General features: G+C 43.1%; 2 pseudogenes; one reads left to right on the top strand and one right to left on the bottom strand.

Annotated features, from left to right (window-relative positions):
• Positions 1–727: 727 nt before the first annotated feature.
• On the bottom strand, positions 728–7,412 carry LOC124005907 (annotated as a pseudogene).
• Positions 7,413–7,548: 136 nt separating this feature from the next.
• LOC124005754 lies at positions 7,549–13,191 on the top strand (annotated as a pseudogene).
• Positions 13,192–22,538: the final 9,347 nt, after the last annotated feature.

Raw genomic sequence — 22,538 nt, 5'->3', positions numbered from 1 at the left:
TGTCTGTGGAACTTGGAATTTGATGTTTATACAAATATTTACACGTTAAGTTTGCTGAAAAGAAACTGCTGAGTTTAGATGTTAGAACATTGCTGCGGGGACATGCTTCGGGGACGTGCTTCCATTATGAGGCCGGGCACTGATGTTGGGCAATTAGTCCTGGCTTGCAGTCGGCGTTCCAATTAATATCAAAGATGTTCGATGGGAGTTGAGGTTAGGGCTCTGTGGAGGCCAGTCAAGTTCTTCCACACCGATCTCGACAAACCATTTATATATGGACCTCGCTTTGTGAATAGCTGCATTGTCATGCTGAAACAGGAAAGGTCCTTGGGTTTTAGTTCTTTCAAAGTTGGAGACTGCTCAGTACTCAATGTCTTTATTTATTAGCTGTATAGCCAGTCAAAACTATTTGAACAGTGGTTTTGGTGAACAGTGGGACCATGTTTTTGGACAGTAAGAATTGGTGCAGTATCCTTGAATACAGATGGAGGTATACAGTGTTCTTCATTATAACAATATATCCAGGATGTTAATAAATACATGAATACTACTTACAACAGTCTTAAACCAATTGCAAAAAAACTGATATTGAGATTATGAAGAGAAAAAAAACATTCCTCTGCAATAAACGAGTGGAAAATCTCACTGTATTATGAAAACAGTCAAACAGTTCAGATTCCTCAGCAGAGAGGTGGTGCAACAAGGAACTATCCTCTTAGTCCACTCTTCACCTCTCCTCCTTTTGAGTTGATTTGATTTCTCTTCCAAACTGTTGGGATCTAGGGAGGACAAAGAGGGTTTTTATAACAACAGAAGCCATGGAAATTATCTCAAGACGAAACCCTGAGCTTAAGCATGGTCAAGATGTCAGACAGGGGCTGGTATTGACCATTAGTGAGTTATACACGTTACATATTAGATGATACACATTTCTATCCAAATAAATAATAATTAACTATTAAATTACCTGTGGGGGACGGTAGGCTCAAGGTGTCGACCCAGGAACGAGAGCAGTCTCCTCCAGATTAGTCCACTACCCAGGAACATGAAGCCTGTCACCAGCCAGAACACCTTGGGGTCCTGGGGGAACAAACACGACACCATAGATAAAACTCTGTTCGATCTAGCGTTATATCTCTATGGACCACACACTGAGCCAGTCATCCTTCACCTCAGGGTCATCTGCCATTTAGCAATATTACATTGCTGCAGCTGGCTAGTTTACAATGAGCATGTGTTGCCAGGTTAACAAACTCATTGTTAAAGTGTCTCACGTGTCATTTATAAGGTTAAAGCTTTATCATCAACACATATCATTAACCTCCTCAAACGTGGATTCCAAGTTCATCCCGAGGGCGACGCCCCCATCAGGCCAAATAGGGAGAGTGAGAAGGTCCCCATGGTGAGCTGCAGGTTCAGACGCATCATCACGTTCCGGTGACTGGGTGGGCCATGGCCCATGGGGACAGATGGAAATGGGATGGTGACAAACTAGGCCTGACTAACAGAGAGCTGGTTAAGCCAATTAACAACAGGAGAAAAGGAAAATGCCATGTTCAGCAGTTGGAAAAACAGGCTAGTTCCCCTGATAGCATTAAATGCAGCTTAGAACAGAAAACAACATCAGGACAAATGAAGTCTACCAAAAGCCAGTTAAATCAGCAATACACTTAAACTGGTTTATTTTTGTCTAGCTAGATAATTCTGCCAGCATATTTTGTATGGACGCAGCATGACTATTACACTATACCAGAGATGCATAACTGGCAGCCCCCCTTAAATATTACTAACAACAGGTTAAACACATTTTGGCCAAGGGATCTGTGAAATAAGTTTAGTGTGTAATACAATCAAATATAATATTATTCATCTACAATGTATGTTTTTAACCCTAGGCAACATGGGCCTGGGAGGCTCGCAGGGATATTGATATACACAGTACTCCACCAACTATACATTTGGAACTCATTGAAGCTTTAAAACTACAACGTTTTGTCTCTTAAAGCTGCAACAACAAAATAATCTCTGCCACGTGACAAAATGTGCAGAATTACAGGATATTAGCTTGAAAACTGCAAAATGTTCTCTCTAATGTCAAGAGATGGGCCTTTAAAAATGTTCCTTCCCAGGGCCCCAGACTTGGTTCGTCTGGCCATGCACTGCTGAAGTTATAGAAAAACTTTTTGTATGCTATTTGTTTTTATCTCATTCGAGTTGTGTTCTGATGAGGGGGTCCCTGATGAATTTTCAATCACAAAAGGGGTCCCCGGGCCCAAAAGGTTGGAGAACCCCTGCCCTATTCCCTACATAGTGGACTACTTTTGAGGCCTATGGGCCCTGGTCAAACGTACTGCACTATATTAGGAAACAAGGACGCAGACAGGGTTTAGTTGTCTGTACCTGTCCAGGTTGATGAAGATAACACTCTCGGAGTCGTCTATCAGGCCCTTGAGCTCCCTGGTCGTGTTGCCCAGCTCCTCAGCCTGCATGAAGTAGTTCTCCAGGAGAAGCTCCATCTCCTCAGCATGATCAATGCCCAGACTGCTCTCCTCACTGCCTCCAGAGACACACACAACAACAAGAGAGACCAATAAAGCCTTCATCCAACAAGCCTTAAGAAGAAAAAAAGACATTCATCCATACGAGAGAAATGTGTCTTCTGCTGTACCAACCCCTCAGACACACTCACAGACTAGGCTTAAAAGGCTGGACCACAGAGCAGCCACAGTGCTGTGCCCAATGAGCAGTTCAGGAGGTTTATATCAAGGGTGACCCCTGACGTATTGACGCCAGCAACCCTCCCGTTGTCAGCTCACTCCCACCATAATGAAAACGTGTACAATGAACACAAATAATCTCATGAAGTACCATGCGCCTACAAAATCTGCATGTTGAAATTTCACTTACAACACACGTGGATCCGTCCACTTGGTGACACAAAGCTCCTCGATCATCTCCTCTTCGTCTAGGATCTTCAGCAGACTGTCCTTGAAGACCTTGATGTCTGTCTCCAGCTCTGACAGGCTGGGCAGAAAACAGTTAGGATTGAAAAATTCTGGTAACTTTCCCCAAAATCCCAGTTGGAAGTCTGAGATTGAATGAGATTGACCTCACAGAGCTAAACCAGCCACGCCTTCTAGATCCATACAATAGCCCTGGCCCAACTATAACCATAGGTGTTAAATGTATTGCAGGTGTAGTACAGATTAAGTCATTTAGCTGATGCTTATATCCAGAGTGACTTACAGGAGCAATTAGGGTTAAGTGCCTCGCTCAAGGGCACATTGACAGATATTTCACACAGTCGGCTTGGAATCGAACCAGAAACCTTTCAGTTACTGGCCCAATGCCCATAATAGAGGATCTGCCTTGATAAGATGAACCAAATGTTACATGCAAAAGCAGCAACGCTCCGTATCATGATGTGACTGGCATTGCTTTTCCACTCACTTCTTGCTGTTCTGAAGAAGTATATGCAGTTTGCTGCGATCTGCAGAGAGTAGTTTAGGATCCACAAGAGACTCTAGAATGTCCAGGATGACAGGGTGAACCTCATTCAGTCGAGCCTGAAGGGTATTTACCTATACACAAAACAAACAGACACATACATGCATAAACAAATACCAGGTGACACTTTATTTGGATAGTCCCAAGTAGATGGTTTGTAGATGTTCAATAACTGTCAACAACATATCAACTAACTATCCACTAACCCTTATCCTGAGGTACTGACCTGTTGCACCCTCTTCAACCACTGATCATTATTTGACCCTGCTGGTCATCTATGAACATTTGAACATCTTGAAGAACAATCTGCCCTTAATGGTCACGTACTCTTTTAATCTCCACCCGGCACAGCTAGAAGAGGACTGGCCACCCCTCAGAGGCTGGTTCCTCTCTAGGTTTCTTCCTAGGTTCCTGCCTTTCTAGGTAGTTTTTCCTAGCCATCGTGCTTCTACATCTGCATTGCTTGCTGTTTGTGGTTTTAGGCTGGGTTTCTATATAGCACTTTGTGACATCTGCTGATGTAAAAAGAGCTTAATTAATAAATTTAATTGATTGATCCGAACCCTGAACTCAACCCTTACCGTAGCAACAGTTGCTTATCAACAGATATTGATGATCTACTCATGGTCATACTATGGGACTATCCAAATAAAGTGTGAACAATTGTTGTGATAAATGAATATTAAATGAGTGATTACGTAGCGTGTGTCTTACCCTGTGCTGCAGAATAGCTTCAAGGGCTCTGAACTCAAATGGCAGTGAATGAGTGGCCAGAGCTCCATGATCCCCATTCAACTGTGGAGCCAACTCCAGGACCAGCCACCTCTCCAATCCCAGACCTCGGAAATCCAACACCAACAGGCTATTGGGGTCACGACTGCCTTCAAGGCCTGAAGACACAAGAACAGACTCGGTTCAGGTGCAAAAACGAGTCAAGTTCGGTCACCTGTCTTTTCTAGTGTGCGATTTTCTTTGTTTTTTTAATCATAGGATTCTCTAAAAGTTAGAGGATAACTTGAGGCTAGCTGTCACGACAGGTGACAAACGCAGCAGTTTAGCTAACAGTACCTTCAGCATAACGCTGTAACACGAAACAAAAACAATATGTAGCTACCTCCATGCGGATGATGATGTTGTTGTTCCTAGCGGTGATGCTGGTGAGGTGTTGGAACCTGAGGTCTCTGGCCTGCAGACTCAGCTCATGATACAGCTCCATCTTCTTCTTCTCTGAGATAGGAATCAGACCAGGGGTCAGAAGTCACACTCAAAACTTATAGGAAGGGCAAATACCTTGTCAGTAACAAAGTACAATAAACTATTTCATTTCGATGCAGTCCTTGTGAGAACAGAAAACGAAACAAAAGCAAATAATGTGCAAGCTAATGGGGACAATAGATGTTCCAATACTTACCAAATGTGGTTACATTTCCATCTTTGTCAAATTTCATCTATGACAGAAGAGCACAGTTGTAGCTACTGCCAGTATATTGCTGTAGAACTTCTAGATACATTCCACACACTCCCTCAGGTGAACTATATAGGTAGAACAAAGAACTGACACATTGGTTCTCTCTCTTCTTGCATTTTCAGAAGCAACCTTTTTTATTTTTATAGAATGTTGGCATTGTCAATCTTGATAAACATTTGATCATGTCCGATATACTGCTGACAGACATAACATTTAGGAGAGACTAGAATAACAATTTCAAACTGCATATGATTGACACAACTAAAACTTGCCACTTACCACAACAAAAGCAGGAGCCACACTGGAGAGGGATGCCTCAGTTCCTCTATGGCGAATTAAATATGCTGCCAATTAAACAACATTAATAATCCATTAGCCAACAACAACATTTGTGTTGCAGCTAGGTCTTCCTTTTCAGGGGGGGTTTATCAGCAGTTGGCATCCAATGTTATGGTGCATGACCTACTGTACTGGAGTGTGGGCCAGAGACGGGAGAAACTAAATCCTACCTGCCAGCCCCGTTGCTCTTCAAAAATATTAAATATTTGAGACTATATCTAATGACGTTCTACTCAATATACTCTAAACTAACTTCCTGTTTCCCCTAATCCCTCATATTAGATCTCAGCCTCTCTCTTTCCCTCTGATACTGCCCACAGTGTAGCAATACCTGCTCCACAGTCTCTGTTTCCTGGCAATAACCACACTTTCCTGTTGGATGCTTTCCCGTCACATTTAAGGACATATTCAACTGGTTGTGTCCCGCCCTTAATCTTGTAAAAATAGCCTCCTCTCTTCTGTTCTTTCCTGGCGTCCTCCCCAACTTTCCTCTGTACTTGAAATAAATGCCTGCCCATAGTATCTCTATTCCACTGCTCCTGCCATCTCTGCACCTTCACTGTCCACATCAGGCTTTTTGCCACTGCATGGCTCATTGAAAAGACGACATCAACACTACTAAGTGCTGGTTTCACCAGTACATCAACTGCCTCGTTCCCCTCCACCCCTACATGGGCTGGGACCCAAGTCAATCTTTTCTGTATACTAATCTGTCTATTCCTGCCATGGGTTTGTAGCACTTTGTAAAGCAGGTATTGTCTGCTACGTGAGCTAAAGGACTGGAGACTCATTCACACTGCACATGAATCAGAGCAAATAACTACTCTGTCTGGCTTGACTTCCTCCAGCCACTGGAAGGCCAACAGTATGGCCATCAGCTCCACAGCCAGATAATCTGTAATACGTTTCCTGACTTCCACCCCACATCCCTGCACTACAAATGCTGACCCAGTACATCCTGTCCTTGGATCTTTTGAACCACCTGTGTAAACGGCCACACAATCCTGATACACAGTATCCAGATGTCTCTTAAACAAATACATGTATGTAGTCTTCCCAACACCTCTAAATCAACTACTGGAGGCGGGAGTAGCCTTGTGCAGCTAGGTCTAGCCATAACAGTAAAAATGTTACATCGCCTACCAGACGGACATGATCGCAACAGTGTTGCTTTCCCCCTCGTCACCGGCTGATGCTTGGAGAGTTGGCATTTTATAGGTGATCTGGAACAACTCACTGTTCTGCAGGTCAAACAGCCGGTGAGGACCCTGAATTTAATGTCCAGAGATCTCCGAAGACCACCAATGGTGAACGACTTGAAACAAGCTTCCATTGCTTTGTTCACCACCACTGCATTTTAGCAAAGTGTCCTTGGTTATTTAGCTACTTTGTTGGTCTAGCCAGCTGATCAGTTGCATTACTGGTTATTCCACTTGCATCCGGAACAGAATCACTAACGTAGGCTAGGTAGCTAGTAAACTTATCAGCTGGCTACGTAGCACTGGGCAAAGACAGTGGTTTGTTCTGCAAAATCATACAACCGTTTCAGTCCAAAGTCGGGTAAAATGATGGATCAAATCCCCGAGCTGACAGAGCAAGGCAGTTAATCCACTGTTTCCCGGGCACCGAAGACGTAGATGTCGATTAGGGCAGCCCTCCACACCTCTTTGATTCAGAGGTGTTGGGTTAAATTCAGAAGACACATTTCAGTTGAATGCATGCACTTGTAAAACTAACTAGGTATCCACTTTATTTAGCTAGTTAGCACGCAAACAAGGCGATAGTTAGTAAGTTAGCTAACTGCTAACGTTAGCGAACAAATGTATGTGCTGCTAGCAGGAGACTAGCTCGTGCTTCCCGAACGAACTTCTCAACCTGTCGCACAGTCGCAAAAACATGCCATATGTGAGTAAAATAACAAATAACAATAGGCTTGCAGCTGGTATAGCTAAATCCAAGATACGTTATTCCTCCTAAACACAGGGACAGCTGGATCTGAGCAACTACAACCAGCAGACATCGGGGTGTTTTGGTGTTACAGTAACACGTGCTCGTGTATGACCCTGAACTCGAAAGGATGAATCCATTTCAACCAATGAATTTGCTTAACGAAAGAAAACCTTACTTGAAATTTCCGTAAATGTTCGGGAAGAAACAAAACACCTTACACATTTTCCAACTTCCACGAAATGTAATTTCCCTATGCTGAAAATATACATCACATTGAGGGCTGTGTTTTCACATTGTGGGCACCCATTCGTCACCCAGTATTTGACGTGACGTAGACCGAGGAGACGCAGCGTCACCACCACCGAATAGGCGTCTCCGCGTGCTGCCTGGATACAGTTCTGGGTTAGAAGATGCCGAGCGGCATGATGCGCCTGATTTGACAATTGTATATTTTCTGATATCATTGACGCACTTTTGTGGTCCTATACTCATAGCTTTAGCTGTCAATGTCCACCATTCGTTTTGGTCGTTTTTTATTTTTACATTTCATACCAGTATGTTCCCTTCGTGCTATTCAAAGCCGACGAGTTCAAAGGACCTATTCAAAAGGACTTATCTGACAAAGATATTACTAGGAGTGTTCGTCGTGTATATGTCACACACCTGCTGGGTGATTTATGGCTTTGTGTACACCAAGCCTTGTGAGAGGTAAAGGAGACTGCATTTCTTCCTACCTTGCAGAAAGACCCCGTCTCCAGGTAAATAGTGGCCTTGATCTTACACATACTGCAGTGAAACCCTAGATTTAGGGTAGGTTTTTAGTGCAATTAATCATTTTTAGCTATTGTATTTGGTCAGAGAATTCATGCATCACAATTTAATTAGTGACCATGGTGCACAAGAAGTGTCTTTCAGAGCCCATAAAGATACATTGAATTGAATCAATGCGAAGTCTCATTTATTTTAACAGCTCAGCATTTTCTCCAGTTTGAGGCCTGACCACAGTGAACTCAACCTCATCATCAAGATAGACGACTTTGACATACATTCTAAATTTGAAAGGTAGGCCGAAGTCCCATTTATATCTGCAGTCATGTGGCGTAAAAATAGCATGTCACTTTTAGTTGAGTATAAAGCATCCCTAATGGCACTGTATTCCCTATGGTCCCTGGTCTAAAGTAGTGCACTATATAGACACTATGGTGTCATTTGGGACAGAAGCCTGTATCTCTCACCTGTCACCACTGCTTTTCTTGATTTAAAGGGTGGTGAATGTATCCCTGCCGTTGGCAACACGTAACAACGGGACTCTGCACACATTGGTTTATGTACACAAGTGTGGAGTGTCTCCCTTGCAGGATAACCGGCAGGTCCATCATGTTGCCCAGCTCAGCACCTACATGATGTCCCGAAAAAATCTCAGCTCTGCTAAAGAGGTCCTCAAAGTAAGACAACAAAACGATTCCTCTATGTTTCAGTCTGGACTGGCAAAAGATCAGCTGTAACTGCTCTGTTTGGTTGACCCATTTGATCATCTCCTTCATGGCTTCTCCTGGTCTTGCATTTTGTCAGAAACATGCTGCCACTGCTCCTCGAGTAGAAGACAGACCCATCTCTCACTGGAGGTCCCGTCTAACCCTAAACATGATGTCAGAGGACTTCACCTTCAACAGAGGGACCTTGCCAAGTGATGTCCGGCGCTACATGAGAGTGTAAGTCTCATATAAAATGTTTGTATTGTGTGAGTGTGTTTATTTGTGGAGTGGGTGTGCACTATAAGACCTACAGTACACTTATATAGCACAGCATCACTCACATTATGCAGAGCCAGCTACAGAGGTGGTGAGAAATATTGATGTTTTGTATTTCAGATATTTTGTTTCGTGTTTTAGATTTCAGGATGAGAACAGGATGGTATATCTCCCACTTTTACATATTGATGAACTCAGCGTCAGGGTAAAGGACATGATGGTGAGATGTTACTCTTCTTGTAAATTATATTACAGTTATAAATACTACTTTGAAGAACATTAAAACATGCCTCACAAACAGGGCTTGGAGGATACTTGTTTTTACAACATGTGTTTGTAGGAGATTAACGGCTCCACAACCAAACTACCTCTTACAATATCCTACGAAGGCCTATCGCTGAGGCAATTCCGTCTCTGGATCCACATGCAGGATGTAATGTTTTCACTGAAACGTTTTGGTTAGTTTATTACTTTAGCCCTCCTTTTAAACTACTGAGATAACAACATACCTTTGTCAACCTCTTGTAAAATGACTTTTTTTGCTTTATTTATTACAGGGTTCACTGAGGTGAATATAGATGAAATCAAAGGTGTTCTTGTGGACAACAACTTGTACCTGTTAGCATTGACTACCTTGGTGACCGCATTCCATGTAAGTGATTTTTCTATGAGAGTTCATGAATTCTATCACAAAGATCATTTCAAATCATGTCAGCCATCTACAGTTTTCTTTGTCTCATTTTTCAGTTCATATTTGAATTCCTGGCCTTTAAAAATGACATAAGCTTTTGGAGGAAGAAGAAAAACATGGTGGGCATGTCTCGCAAAACAGGTGAGGGTGAGGGAGGAGTAAAATACATCTTTATTATAATGCATTTCATGTTCTTATTTCTGCATCCAAGTTTTCATGCCAATTTCCTAACTGAGTTAGGGAAGATGAGGTGTCAGGCTTAAAATACGTTCCAAATTGCACCCTATTCCCTCTATAGTGCACTACTTTTGACCATGGTAGTGCACTACATAGGGAATAGGGTACCATTTGGGACAGATATATGGTGTTTGTGTAGATTTGGGTATCAGTACTACAGATAGTTATCCAAGGCAGGCCTCTGGATAAACCCACCATCCGCCCACAAACGCTACCTCCAGCAGCACTCTAATCTACTGATCTACTCCCATCTACCTCAGAACTAACCCAGCTCTATCTGTTTCTCTATGCTGTTCTGTTCCAGTGCTGTGGAGATGCTTTAGCACCATAGTGATTCTCCTGAAAATGCTGGAGGAACGAAGCAGCTTGCTAGGTCTCATTCCTGTTGGAATAGGAACCACAATTGAGGTATGAATCAGCAGTTTGGAAAGGATTTAGAACATCAATAGAAATAATCAATGCTTTTTGCCAACCATAGCTGGGGATGGCAGAAGGTTCCGTGTTACCATACCAGGTCTCATGAATTCCTTCTTCTCCCTCTACCTATAGGTATGGAAGGTCAAACAGGTGTCCAAAATACAGCTACAGTGGAGAACCTCTAGGTCTATCGTTCATGTAAGTATTACAAACAAATGTAGAAATAGTTTATTCACGCTGTGTGCATGGAGGGACAATGACTATATGTTGATTTAATTAAGAATCTGTTATTGAAAAAACAGATTGAAATAAATGTATCTTTTAGTGTTTAAAAACAAATAGTTGTATAAATTCAGGATAATTCATTGAAACTGGTTGTCTTCAGGTTGGTAAATTTGATGAGTCAGAGAGAAAGACTATACAACATGACACACAGGTAAGTGCTGAATTAGTGGTGTGTTTGGTTCCTCTTGACACTAATACCATAAATCAAGCAGACAACTCTTTTCTAATGCAGTTCTCCATTTTCTAGGCAATGAAATGCCTGTCTTATTTAGTGTACCCTCTGTCTATTAGTGGAGCCATCTTCTCTCTGGTATACCTGAGGTATAAAAAGTAAGACACGTCTGGAGTTGAATTACATTTCAAATATAATTCAATAGGTTTGATGAGGACATTGATCATCAACGTTTCTGATATTCACATTTTATTTTGACAGCTACTATTCATGGTTAATCAACAGCCTTGTCAGTGGTAAGTTTACACATACTCTATCAACCCTCCTTGGGGGTTATATTTTGAATTGAATATCAATTGATCACACAAATACAATATTTAATATAGATCTTTAACAGTAGCCTGGTCAAGCAGACTGAACGATGCACTCACTATTTGTTGTACTGTGAAGTGAAACAGAATGTGACCTACTGAGAGATCAGGCTGGTTCACAAGGCTACTTTTTCATGGACAATACCTTTTTTTTTATTAGCGACTACAGATGTAGGATCTGAATTTGATCACTTTTGTTGCATAGACTTTTTCCTGCACTGCCTAAATGCAGATAAGCTTCGTGATTGACATAAATTTGCTGAATACCCACACTAACACACGGTTATATGTGCAACGTTATTGCACGTTACATATAGCCTACTTTTGGCCAGCTAATAGCTTAACCACCAATCAAGCAACATGAACTAAACATTCAAATCATGTTGCTGCAGCATTATTTTGCTTTGACAATAAAGGTCAAATTAAGATCCTATATCTTGTATTAGTGGGTAATGTCAATAATTCCAACTGAAACTGGGCTTCCCCCTGCAGGGATTTATGCTTTTGGATTCCTCTCTATGGCTCCTCAGCTGTTCATTAACTTCAAGGTTTGTCTTACTTTGTCCTAATTTAGAGCATAATGAGCCCTGAGTAAGATGTTCTGTTTTGACACAAATCCTCGCTTTCTTTTCTTCTTCTTGTTCTTCTTCAGTTGAAGTCTGTGGGCCATTTGCAATGGAACGTATTGATGTATAAAGTGAGTAGTAACTGTTTTATAATATAATTCATTGTTGTTGTTGGAGCAATAAGCAGCTGCTTACCTAAAGTTCATCTAAAGTGTCATCAAGTTGTCTGTTCTTCTTCACATTGACACTGTGTATGCATCCCAAATGGCCCTCTATTCCATAGTGCATCCTATGGGCCCTGGTCAAAAGTAGTGCACTATGTAGGGAATAGGGTTTCATTGGGGGTGCATTCAGAGTGAGAATTAAGCACTCTTGTGCCTTCTCTTTAGGCAGTCAATACATTCGTCAACGATGCCTTTGCCTGTGTCTTCAGCACACACCCATCCCACCAGCTGGGCTGCTTCAGGGATGAGATTCTGTTTCTCCTCTACCTTTACCAGAGGAGGTGGGTGGGACACACTTCAGCTATCGTCAGTGACCCTGAAATACTCTAGACTACGTCCCAAATGGCACCCTATTTCCACATGGCTCTGGTCCAAAGTAGTGCACTTTAGAGAATAGGGCACCATTTGGGATATAGCCCTATAGTCACTCGTTATTAGATTATTTCACTTTTCATCATTCTGAGCACTTCTGTGATCTATTGACCTGGATGAGCAGGGGTTTGGTTTCTGACAGTTAACAAAACATGTGATCTCATTCATTTACTTCTCTATCTGCCCCCACCCCTGTAGGCTTTACTCTACAAACAAGACCAGATGTCGTGAGTATGGATCATGCCACCACAACCACAGGAAACTCAAAGCCCAATGATGCCTGAGGTCATCACCAGAAAACATGGTTGAATGGAGGAAACATACCTGCACATGGTGGGGTTGTAAACAGCATGGGAGGCTCTCTGAGGGTGCATCAGGGTTTATTACAAGCCTTTAGTAAAGTTCAGAACTAGTTTTGTAAGTAGAGAATACAGCTTATTTTCAGTCAACCCTGTGTTAACCACTGATATTTCCATGTGTTAGAAGTTTGACCAACCCGTATGTAGCCAACAGAAGCATGAACCGTTTTTTATTGATACATATTGCTTACTGCATTGTTAGGTTTGAGGCTAGCAATAAAGGCATTTCACTGTACTTGTGGACATGCCATTAACACTTGAAAAAGGAGGCTGCCCCTCGCCCTGCCTGTACTGCTCCATGTTACCAGATATAACCAGTATGTAGCCTACCGAAGCATAGAGCATCCCCTTGCCCTGCCTGTACTGCTCCATATAGTCCACAAGGAGACAGTGTTGTCAGCCCCTTTCTGTACTGTTTTCTGCTTGTTCTTTCAGTCCTCTACTTCCTGTTTGAGAATAGTACATGTATAGATGGATGCTAAAGGGAGGAATGAGAAACATGTACAAAAGATGGAGTAATGTGAAGTACAGTGAACTCCTGATAAATCCAATGTCTTTGGACAGTCATATGTGAGAGCTAACCGGAACATGCACATAACCTGTATCTATCCAGGCTGTATTTGAAATGGGACGATTGAGCTACAATGCACTAATGAGGTTTTTTGCACTTTGCATACAATGCGCACTTATCAGGAATCAACTGTACTTTTAAATAATGAAGATACTGTAAGGTCTTTAAAAATTAAGTAGGAAGCGTAGCCTGATGTTTTTGAATCACATCCAGGGTTTATGGAATGACTTTCCTCTTTGATTAAATTATTACAATTAAATGATTTACCTGTATCTCTGTTGCATTGTCATGACTAATGAAAAGCATTAGCTGGTGTACATACAAATACAATTATTTAGTGTAGAGGTGCTGACCAACAGCGAATGAACTGTAAGCTATAAAAACAAACAGTTGCACAGTCCATACTAATACAGTCCCAGTAATCTACTCGGTAAAACATTAATACCATGAATGCTTGAACCAGGTTTTGTAGACAAACAGTGCAATTAGTGCAACCAATAACAGTAGTGAGGGGTGTCATAATTATTAGGTTGATTAGAATGAAATGAAGTGAAACTGTTAAAAGACAATAGTTTACAGCATATGGAATATATTAGGCTATTGTTATCATATGGAAACATAATTATATATTGTACATAATATTAGCATCAACACACATCAACTCCGGGGAGGGTCCAGCTGAGTGTAAGACTGTGTCATCTGCATATAAATAGATGAGAGAGCTTCCTACTGCCTGAGCTATGTTGTTGATGTAAATTGAGAAGAGTGGGACCTAGGATCGAGCCTTTGGGTACTCCCTTGGTGATGGGCAGTGGCTGAGACAGCAGATTTTCTGACTTTATACACTGCACTCTTTGAGAGGTAGTTAGCAAAGCAGCCCAAAGACCCCTGAGAGACACCGATACTCCTTAGCCGGCCCACAATAATGGAATGGTCTACTGTATCAAAAGCTTTGGCCAAGTCAATAAAAATAACAGCTCAATATTGCTTAGAATCAAGGGCAATGGTGACATCATTCAGGACCTTTACGGTTGCAGTGACACATCCATAACCTGAGCGGAAACCAGATTGCATACCCGAGAGAATACTATAGACATCAAGAAAACCAGTCAATTGAGTTTTTCCAAAACGTTTGATAAACAGGACAAAATAGAAATAGGCCTATAACAGTTAGGATCAGCTTGATCTCCCCCTTTAAATAAAGGATGAACCGTAGCTGCCTTCCAAGCAATGGGAACCTACAAAGGAAAGACAGGTTAAAAGGTTGGAGATAGGCTTGGCGATGGTAGGGGCAGCAACCTTAAAGAAGAAAGGGTCTAAACCATCTGACCCAAGATGTTTTTTGGGGGTCAAGTTTAAGGAGCTCCTTTAGCCCCTTCGACTCAGTGACTGCCTGCAGGGATAAAATTTGTTTCGGGGCAGGGGAAAAAGAGGGAGAAGGATGGGTGGAGGATGAGGAAATGTTGGACGGGCAAGGAGGCATGGCTGAGTTCTATAGAAATCCTGATTTAATAAAGTGGTGATTAAAGAGCTTAGCCATGTGCTTCTTGTCAGTAAAAACCACATCATCAGCATTAAGGGACATGGGCAGCTGTGAGGAGGAGGGTTTATTCTCCAGGTATTTGACCGTTTTCCAGAACTTCTTGGGGTTAGAGAGAGAGAACTGCTCCTTAAAGTAACTAACTTTGGCCTTCTGGTAGCCTGAGTGCACTTATTTCTAATTTGACTGAACCGATAGCCAGTCAGCCTGAGAATAGGTGTGCTGAGCCTTTCGCTAAATGCATTTCTTGAGGTGGAGTAACTTTGCAAGACCACGGTCGAACCAGGGGTTGAACCTGTTTTTAATTCTCATTTTCTTTATGGGGGCGTGTTTGTTAACAAGACCACTGAAGATATAAAAAAAGAAGGTCCAAGCGTCTTCGACAGAGGGGATCAAGCTGATTCTATACCATTGTTACATGTCATCTTTTTGTTCACGCATAATAAGCATCATCAACGGGGGGATCATATTGGGTGTACGCTGATAAGCTGGAGATAGAATAGAGTCATTTATAATACTTCATAAAGAAGAGAGAAGAAGAGAGAAAAAAGAAGAGAAGAATTGTTCAGAAGAACAGACTGAGATCAGAATCAATATTCAGACCACTAGGGGTCAATGTTTTTAGATAGGATATCCAGTAGGCCTCCCTCTGTAGTAGTAGGATCTACATGTTACCTCTTCTCCTTGGTAGAGCAACATGCTCAATGCCTGTGTATTTGAGGAGTTAGGATGGTTAGGTTCAATAAAGTGAGCTCATACTGGATAGTCGGTGTTCTTGCACCTGATTGAGCTGCGTTGTTCAGCAATGCTTTGTTTTGTCTTTTCGTTTGCCCTACGTACGTTTTCACACATTAACAGCTGATGAGATAGATTACTCACTTGGTCTTGCATGAGATGATGCCCCTAACAGGGGTCTTTTTCGACCTGTATATGGGTGTCTGAAAAGGGATGTTTTTGTTGTGCTATTGCACTGTGCGCATGAGCCACATTTGTGGTTCTCATTTGGAATGGGTGTCAAGAATGTCTGAGTGGGCTCAGGAGGCAGGTCAGATCTCACCAAGCTGTCTCTAATATTGTGACCACGCTTAGACCCCCAGTGGGGGCTCCTTGAAGAGGTGTGCACATTTTTGGTCTGATTACAGAATATGCCAGTGCATTTTCAGTATTGCTTTCATTTTCTCCACACCCTTGGTGTACTTAGTGCAAAAGACTCTCCTTTGGTTCAGTTTTTTGCGATGCCTCTCTTGGTTTTTCAGATATTTTCATTATTGCAGCATCAAGAGTTTTGTCTTTATAGCCTCTCATTTTGATTGTATCTGTAATGTTCTTAAAACTGCTGTCAAAATCGGACTGGTGGCCACAGATTGGTTTAACTCTGCATAACTGGCTATATGGTAGACCATCCCATAGGGGGAATGGGGTGCATACTATCTGCATGTAGCAGGGTATTGCGGTCTGTGGGCTTTGTGTTTACCGTGCCGCTTGGCTTCTTCAAAATGCTGTTAGGTTACAGCTTCGTTCTAAAAAGGATTAAATTGTTATTTTTGCTCATCAATCTACACACAATACCACATAGTGACAAAGCAAAAATTGGTTTTTATACATTTTTGCTGGAATAAAAAAATATATATATATTACATTTACACAAGCATTCAGATCGTTTACTCAGTATTTTGTTGAAGCCCCTTTGGCAGCGATTACAGCCTCAAGTCTTCTTGGGTATGATGCTACAAACTTGGCACACCTGTATTTGGGGAGTTTCTCCCATTCTTCTCTGCATACCCTCAAGCTCTGTCAGGTTGTCCGGGCTCTGGCTGGGCCACTCAAGGACATTCAGAGACTTGTCCCGAAGCCACCCCTGCGTTGTCTTGGCTGTGTGCTTAGAGTCTGAGGTCCTGAGCACTCTGGAGTAGGATTTCATCAAGGATCTCGCTGTAATTTGCTCCGTTAATCTTTGCCTCGATCCTGACTAGTCTCCCAGTCCCTGCTGCTGAAAAATATCCTCACAGCCTGATGCTGCCACCACCATGCTTCACCAAAGGGATGGTGCCAGGTTTCCTCCAGACGTGACGCTTGGCATCAGGCCAAAGAGTTCAATCTTGTATTCATCAGACCAGAGAAACTTGTTTCTCTTGGTCTGAAAGTCCTTTAGGTACCATTTGGCAAACTCCAAGCGGGCTGTCGTGTGCCTTTTCCTGAGGAGTGGCTTCCATCTGGTCACTCTACCATAAAGGCCTGATTGGTGGAGTGCTGCAGAGATGCTTGTCCTTCTGCAAGGTTATCCCATCTCCACAGAGGAACTCTTGAGCTCTGTCAGAGTGACCATTGGGTTCTTGGTCACCTGCCTGACCAAGGCCCTTTTCCCCTGATTGCTCAGTTTGGCTGGGTGGCCAGCTCTAGGAAGAGTCTTGGTGGTTCCAAACTTCTTCTATTTAAGAATTATGTTAGCCACTGTGTTCTTGGGGACCTTCAATGCTGCAGGAATGTTTTGGTACCCATCCCCAGATCTGTGCCTTGATACAATCCTGTCTCGGAGATCTATGGACAATTCCTTCAACCTCATGGCTTGGTTTTTGCTCTGACATGCACTGTCAAATGTGGGACCGTATATAGACAGGTGTGTGCCTTTCCAAATAATGTCCAATCAATTGAATTTACCACAGGTGGACTCCAATCAATGGAAACAGCATGCACCTGAGCTCAATTTCAAGTCTCATAGCAAAGGGTCTGAATACTTATATAAATAAGGTATTACTGTTTTAAATTTTTAATACATCTGCAAAAAATTCCAAAATCCATTTTTTGTCATCATGGGATGTTGTGTGTAGATTGCTGAGGACATTTTTTTTATTCAATCCATTTTAGAATAAGGCTGAATGTAACAAAATGTGGAAAAAGTCAAAGGATCTGAATACTTTCCGAAGGCAGTGCCTTTTGTTACTTTACAGTTTTATTCTAAAATGGATTAAATACATTTTTCTCCTTACGACATTATTTAATAATAATAATACATAAGCCATGAAGTGCTTTGAAAGGCTGGTCATGACTCACATCAACACCATCATCCCGGAAACACTTCCCATTCCCACCTGGACAAAAGGAACACCTATGTGAGAATGCTATTCATTGACTACAGCTCACCATAGTCCCTTCCAAGCTCATCACCAAGCTTGGGACCTTGGGACTGAACACCTCCCTCTGCAAATGGATCCTGGACCTCCTAATGGGCCAAACCCAGATGGTGAGAGTAGACAACAACACCTCCGCCATGCTGACCCTCAACACAGGGGCCCCTCAGCGGTGTGTGATTAGCCCCCTCCTGTACTCTGTTACTCTGAGCTGAGATAAGGCGGGGCTTTACCTTTCAGAGACTTGTAGATGACCTGAAGCCAGTGGGTTTGGCGAAGAGTATGAAGCGAGGGCCAGCAAATGAGAGCATACAGGTCAAAGTGGTGGGTAGTACAGTATATGGTGCTTTGGTGACAAAATGGATGGCACTGTGATAGACTGCATCCAATTTGTTGAGTAGAGTGTTGGAGGCTATTTTGTAAATGACATCGCCGAAGTCGAGGATCGGTAGGATGGTCAGTTTTACGAGGGCATGTTTGGCAGCATGAGTGAAGGATGCTTTGTTGCGAAATGGGAAGCCGATTCTAGATGTAATTTAGGATTGGAGATGTTTAATGGGAGTCTGGAAGGAGAGTTTACAGTCTAACCAGACACCTAGGTATTTGTAGTTGTCCACATAATCTAAGTCAGAACTGTCCAGAGTAGTGATGCTGGACGGGCGGGCAGGTGCGGGCAGCGATCGGCTGAAGAGCATGCATTTAGTTTTACTTGCATTTAAGAGCAGTTGGAGGCCACGGAAGGAGAGTTGTATGGCATTGAAGCTCATCTGGAGGTTTGTTAACACAGTGTCCAACAAAGGGCCAGAGGTATACAAAAGGGTGTCGTCTGCGTAAAGGTGGATCAAAGAATCACCAACAGCGAGAACGACATCATTGATGTATACAGAGAAGAGAGTCGGCCCGAGAATTGAACCCTGTGGCACTCCCATGGAGACTGCCAGAGGTCCGGACAACAGGCCATCCGATTTGACATACTGAACTCTATCGGAGAAGTAGTTGGTGAACCAAGCGAGGAAATCATTCGAGAAACCAAGGCTGTTGAGTCTGCCAATAAGAATGTTGTGATTGACAGAGTCGAAAGCCTTAGCCAGGTCGATGAATACGGTTGCACAGTAATGTCTCTTATCGATGGCGGTTATGAAATTGTTTAGGACCTTGTGCATGGCTGAGATGTACCCATGACCAGCTCTGAAACCAGATTGCATAGCGGAGAAGGTATGGTGGGATTCAAAATGGTCAGTAATCTGTTTGTTAACTTGGCTTTCAAAGACCTTAGAAAGGGTGGGTAGAATAGATATAGGTCTGTAGCAGTTTGGGTCTAGAGTGTGTCTCCCCCTTTGAAGAGGGGGATGACCGCAGCAGTTTTCCAATCTTTGGGAATCTCAGACGATACAAAAGAGGTTGAATAGGCTAGTAATAGGGGTTGCAACAATTTCAGCAGATCATTTTAGGAAGAGAGGGTCCAAATTGTCTAGCCCGGTTGATTTGTAGGGGGCCAGATTTTGCAACTCTTTCAGAACATCAGCTCTCTGGATTTGGGTGAAGGAGAAATGGGGGAGGTTTGGGCTAGTTGCTGTGGAGAGCACAGAGCTGTTGACCAGGGTAAGGGTAGCCAGGTGGAAAGCATGGCCAGCCGTAGAAAAATGCTTATTGAAATACTCAATTGTTGTGGATTTATCGGTGGTGAGTGTTCCCTATCTTCAGTGCAGTGGGCAGCTGGGAGGAGGTGCTCTTATTCTCCATGGACTTTACAGTGTCCCAGAGCTTTTTTGAGTTTCTTTACAGGATGCATATTTTTGTTTGAAAAAGCTAGCCTTAGCTTTCCTAACTGCCTGTGTATATTGGTTTCTAACTTCCTTGAAAAGTTGCATATCATGGGGGCTATTCGATGCTAATGCAGAACGCCACAGGATGTTTTTGTGATGGTCAAGGGCAGATAGGTCTGGAGTGAACCAAGGGCTATATCTATTCCAGGTTCTATATTTTTTTGAATGGAGCATGCTTATTTAAGATGGTGAGGAAGACACTTTTAAAGAATAACCAGGGATCCTCTACTGACGGGATGAGGTCAATGTAATTCCAGGATACCCCGGCCAGGTCGATTAGAAAGGCCTGTTCGCTTAAGTGTTTTAGGGAGCGTTTGACAGTGATGAAGGGTGGTCGTTTGACTGCAGACCTATTACGGATGCAGGCAATGAGGCAGTGATCGCTGAGATCTTGGTTGAAAACAGCAGAGGTGTATTTGGAGGGCAAGTTAGTTAGGATGATATCTATGAGGGTGCCAGTGTTTACGGATTTGGGGTTGTACCTGGTAGGTTTATTGATAATTTGTGTGAGATTGAGGGCATCAAGCTTAGATTGTAGGATGGCCGAGGTGTTAAGCATGTCCCCGATTAGGTCACCTAGCAGCATGAGCTCAGATGATAGATGGGGGGCAATCAATTCCCATAGTTTCCAGGGCACAGCTGGGGGCAGAGGGTGGTCTATATCAAGCGGCAACAGTGAGAGACTTGTTTCTCGAAAGGTGAAATTTTAGAAGGAGAAGCTCAAATTGTTTTGGTACAGATGTGGATAGTAAAATAGCCTGCAGAGTTCTATCTCTGCAGTAGATTGCAAAACCGCCCCATTTGGCAGTTCTATCTTGGCAGAAATTGTTATAGTTAGGGGTGGAAATTTCAGGGTTTTTGGTGGTTTGCCAAAGCCAGGATTCAGACACGGCTAAGACATCCGGGTTGGCAGAATGTGTTAAAGTAGTGAATAAAGCAAACTTAGAGAGTAGGCCTTTAATGTTAACATGCATGAAACCAAGGCTTTTACGGTTACAGAAGTCAACAAATGAGAGCAACTGGGGTGTAGGATTGGAGCTAGGCACTGCAGGTCCTGGATTAACCTCTACATCACCGGAGGAACAGAGGAGAAGTAGGATAAGGGTACGGCTAAAGGCTATAAGAACTGGCCGCCTACACGTTCGGAACTGAGAGTAAAGGGAGCAGGTTTCTGGGCACGATAGCATAGATTCATGGCATAATGTACAGACAAAGGTATGGTAGGAAGAGAGTACATTGGAGGTAAACCTAGGCATTGAGTAATGATGAGATAGATATAGTCTCTAGACACGTTTAAACCAGGTGATGTCATCACATATGTGGGAGGTGGAACAACATGGTTGGTTAAGGCATATTGAGCAGGCTTAGAGGCTCTACAGTAAAATAAGACAGTAATCACTAACCATGACAGTAATGGACAAGGCATATTGATATTAGGGAGAGGCATGCGTAGCCAAGTGATCGTATGGGTCCAGTGAGTGGTTGGGCTGGCTGGGGACACGGAGATTCAGACAGTTAGCAGGCCGGGCTACCAAGCTAGCATAAGGGCCTTAGATGGACATCGCGATGGGGGAAAAGTCTGTTTTTGCCTCCTCGTGCCGTGACGTCGATAGACCAGTCGTGGAATTAGTAGGGTTCCAAGCAGCAGAGGGGTCCAAGTCCAATTGGCAAAATGGTTATAGTGGTCCAAGAAACTGGCCAAGGGATCAGCAGGCCACAGTTAGCAGAATGGGCCTTCAGGGGACATCGCGCCTGAGGGGCCTGTTGGGATCCTTGTGCAGATTATGTAGAAGGGGTCCGGATATTGTAGCCGAGGAGTGGGCTTCAGGAGTAGCCCAGGAGCCCTAGCCGGGAGATGGGTCTAGCATGGGCTAGCTCCAGGCTAGTTGGTGCTAGCTCCGGGAAGGAAACGTTAGCCAGGAATAGTCAACCCGGGTTGCGGTTAGCTAGCTGCGATGATCCAGATGAAAAGGTTCAGAGTTTGCATTAGGATGTAACGACCATTGGTGGAAGAAGGTGAGGACCAAGATGCAGCGTGGTAAGTGTTCATCATTATTTTTAATAAACTGAACACTAAATACAACAAGGACCAAAAGAAACAACCGAAACAGCTCCGTCAGGTGCAAAACACACTAAACAGAAAATAACTACCTACAACCCATAGTGGGAAAACAGGCTGCCTAACTATGGTTCTCAATCAGAGACAACGATTGACAGCTGCCTCTGGTTGGGAACCATACCAGGCCAAAACCAGAAATACAAAACGTAGAACAAAAACATAGAAAGAAGAACATAGAACGCCCACCCTAGTCACGCCCTGGCCTAACCAAAATAGAGAATAAAAAGCCTCTCTATGGCCAGGGCGTGACATAGGAATCCGGGGATATGGAGAGAAAAATAGGTCCGGTATGCTCTGGTTTGAAACGCATTGTACAAACTGGCGAGAGCTTTCCGAGCTAAAGGTTAGCTGATGACCACTAGCAGTGGTTAGCTGACTGATAGCTGATAGCTTGTAGCTAGTTAGCTAGCTAGCTTCAATTGAGGTATTCCAGTTCGGAGGTAAATAGAAATCCACACCACATTGGGTGAGGCGGGTTGCAGGAGAGTATTCATACCTTCCTGTGCGGTGTCCCGTATACAACAGGAGTTCCCTGATCCTGGTGCAGAATACCCAGGGATTCTCCTTCCCCATATTGACTGATACCATGCAATTCAATAATAAAAAGACAATACAGGTAAAAGTTGTGTCCAATACATTTTTTAT

This window comes from Oncorhynchus gorbuscha, linkage group LG19 (assembly GCF_021184085.1).
Source record: "Oncorhynchus gorbuscha isolate QuinsamMale2020 ecotype Even-year linkage group LG19, OgorEven_v1.0, whole genome shotgun sequence".
Taxonomy (NCBI): Eukaryota; Metazoa; Chordata; class Actinopteri; order Salmoniformes; family Salmonidae; genus Oncorhynchus; species Oncorhynchus gorbuscha.
Note: the sequence above shows the minus strand (reverse complement) of the source record. Positions and strands in the feature narration are given on the sequence as shown.